Raw genomic sequence first — 3,382 nt, forward strand, 5'->3', positions numbered from 1 at the left:
AGAGCCAGAGCCAGAGCCAGAGACAGAGAGAGCAGAGAGAGACAGAGAGACAGAGAGAGACAGAGAGAGAGAGAGGGAGAGATAGAGCGAGACAGAGGTAACAATGTGGAGGAGGGAGAGACAGGGAAAGTAACTGTTTAGGAGGCATTCCTACTAATCTATAAGGGCTTAGGTCTTCTTCGCTAAAATGAGAAACTTGTAAAAACATTGAAGCAAAGATAGCTCAGATAGCTAAGATAAGCAGTTATCTAGATTGATTAGTAGGAATTTAAACCTGAGACCAGTATCATAGACAGAAATTAGTTGGTGGGTAGGCCTACAGAAATCTGGGTGGGCCCCCGGAAAAAATGTTTATTGGGGGGGCAAAGAGAAAAGTGTGCAGTTTTATAGCTAATCTCATGCTATTGTACACATTTTGTCATGAGGCTGAGAGAACATTTCTCTTGTTTGCTAAGTCAAAAAAGGAAGTAGGCAATGGCATGGTACATATAGCCATAAACAAAGCGTATAGCAACTTGTCTTTTTTGTCCCAGCACACCCAGCGGGGCCCACCCAGCGGGGCCCACCCATGCCAACACGGCTGCAAGAGACTCACAGTCTTTGGAGCGGCTCATGTCAAAGCTATCCCCTCTTCCTAGAGAGCTGGAGGGAGAGGTAGGGCTGTAGGGCTGGCCAGCCTGGCGGTCCACGTTCACACACACACACACACACACACACACACACACACACACAGGGAGGAAGACATGTGGAAGGATGTTATAATGAATGAATGAATGGGATTTACACAGTGCTTTTCCAGATGCTGACTAACACAACACACTATGTGACAGGATGTTGTTAGGGGAAACAGGTTTAACATTCCAACATTATTATTAAAAATAATGTTCCATAAGAATGTGTGTTAAAATAGCTTACAGGATATACTGCTTTATAATTGGTAGGGATGGTACAGTATGGAGGAGGGGTTGGTAGCATGATTGTGTGTGTGTGTACAGAATTAAAGGTCTACACACTGAATTTATGAGTGTAAAACATCATGTTTGTATTTGTATGTTGTGGTATGTGTTTGTGTGTATGTGTGCGTGCATACATATGTGTGGTTGTGTGTGTGGTGTGTGTTTGTGTGTATGTGTGCGTGCATACATATGTGTGTGTGCATGTGGTGTGTATTTGTGTGTGTTTGTGTGTATGTGTGCGTGCGTGCATACATATGTGTGTGTGCATGTGGTGTGTATTTGTGTGTGTTTGTGTGTATGTGTGTGTGTGTGTGTGCATGTGTACACCATGTGTGTGTGTATAATGTTACCTGGCTATAGAGTGGTTCAGCCATGCCGTGTGGTTCCTCTAGTGTGACCACTTCCAGGACGTTGGAGGGGACGTATCCTGACTGACCACTCCTGTTTCTCACTTTCCACCACTGTTTATCATCCTCTATCACCTGCAAGGCCACAATGACATAATAATAATGATGATTATGTTTATATCTCAACACCACAAGGACGACGCAGTTGAAGTGTAGTCTGTAGTGCTGTAGGTTATTTATCTTTAAATGCAGCAGGTATACATTCTTAAACTAATTACTTAATGTATTCAATTTGTATAACAATTCTGTGATGAATTTGACTAATGGTTTAGGTTAAGATTTCTGAAATATTTTCAGCATTATTTTCACGATAGCTCCACATTGTTCATTTACATAATTTAAATCTAACATTAATTTTGCATGAGACAAAGTACTGACAGTATTAACATCAAAACAGTTTTACAATGACATTGTCTCCCCATAGGAATACATTGCCTGCTCCCCTAAAATTCACCTGAAGCCTATGTTGGTTAATAATGCCTTATGAACTGTCTTCGATGACTAATCCATGCGGCCACTATGAGGTCTACCTGTGTCGATTCTAAGCTTCCTGGAAGCAACAACCGGAAGTGGTTTTAAATCCCCCTAAAATGTGTTGCCGAAATATACCGCCAACCTGTGCAGGTTGAAAATTGAAGAAATATGTGCAAATTCCAACCCTATGTAAATCAGTTGGGAGTTCTTAACGTATAGACTTAAAAACTCAGGATTCTGTAAAAGCCCCACTCCAATGAGGAATATGTTTTTATACTTCAGCTTCCTGTGGCCCCAACCAGAAGTGCCCTAATTGGTGTCAAAAGGGCTGTTTTTCGAAAGGGTTAAAAAAGTCAAATCTTTCCAAAACTTAATATATGTGAAGTAGGACAACCCTCATAGAACTGTAAATCAGTCATCATGCCCATCAGATTTAGGAAAAAAATTTACACACCCAGATTAGCCGTGCTATTTGTAGCCACACAGGAAAGGTGGAGTTGACACCACCTGAGGGGGGCTTAGAGGCAGACCGTGCCATGCAATAGTTTACTTACTTTTGGTTCGAACTTTTAAGAACCGTCAGACGCTAGAGTTCTGAAACTTTACAAACGCTGTTCTAGAGCTCAGGTCGATTAAGCCGGTGAGTTATGGTGGCTCTAGAAGGTTTCTCGGACCGATAAAAAAGCCTCGTGCATTTGCATTGACTTTTAATTCCATTTTGAGGCATTACGAAAAAATGGTGACATTTAGAAAAAGTCCCAGAGTTTGCAAGACTAGGTGCATTGAAACCGGTGCCCCACTCGAAATCGAGACCGACATATTCTGTCATATAGATGTCGTACCTCTACCACCTCCGTCCTGCAGTACTGACAGATTATAATATAGATGTCGTACCTCACCACCTCGTCCTGCAGTACTGACAGTATTATAATATAGATGTCGTACCTCTACCACCTCGTCCTGCAGTACTGACAGTATTATAATATAGTGTGCCGTACCTCGCACCAACCTCGTCCGCACGTACTGAACCATATGGCAAGATGAAAACAAGCAGTACTCACCCTTTCGTCGCCAGAGCTAACTGCACAGATTTAATTAAAGATGTCGTACCTCTACCACCTCGTCCTGCGAGTTTTATGTCTGAGGACGTACCTGAATATATAGATAGATCGTCGCTACCTCCACCACCCCCGTCCTGCAGTATCATGACAGCTATTAATTCAGAGCCGAATAAATAGGCTTAGTGTGGTGCGATACCTGTCCCACCGCAGGTACCTTCGCTCCTGCAGTACGTTCAGACAGTAATTTATAATATCAAGATGTCGTACGAGGCGCCTACCACATACCCAAACCTATACTGTCTGTGCAGGAATCATGGCTGAGCACAGGTACTTAATAAGATTAATGTAAACGAAATGTTCAACTACGGGACCTCTACCTGACTTTGTATTCTGTGTCTGTCTATGTTACTAGAGAGAGAACAGTATTAATAATTGTGAGATGTTCTGAAATAGTTCGTGAGAGACAACGCCTCGTGCCTGCAGG

The 3,382-nt window shown here is 42.5% G+C and overlaps 1 long non-coding RNA gene across 1 annotated transcript; it reads right to left on the bottom strand.

Moving 5' to 3' along the window:
* Nucleotides 1–6: 6 nt before the first annotated feature.
* LOC139027121 (uncharacterized) lies at nucleotides 7–2,813 on the bottom strand. Its single transcript, XR_011479169.1, has 3 exons — nucleotides 2,783–2,813; nucleotides 1,307–1,438; nucleotides 7–677 (listed from the first exon to the last, which is right to left on the bottom strand). It is a non-coding gene; the product is annotated as an uncharacterized lncRNA (long non-coding RNA).
* Nucleotides 2,814–3,382: the final 569 nt, after the last annotated feature.

The sequence above is a fragment of the Salvelinus sp. IW2-2015 genome, unplaced genomic scaffold (genome assembly GCF_002910315.2).
Source record: "Salvelinus sp. IW2-2015 unplaced genomic scaffold, ASM291031v2 Un_scaffold7599, whole genome shotgun sequence".
NCBI lineage: Eukaryota > Metazoa > Chordata > Actinopteri > Salmoniformes > Salmonidae > Salvelinus > Salvelinus sp. IW2-2015.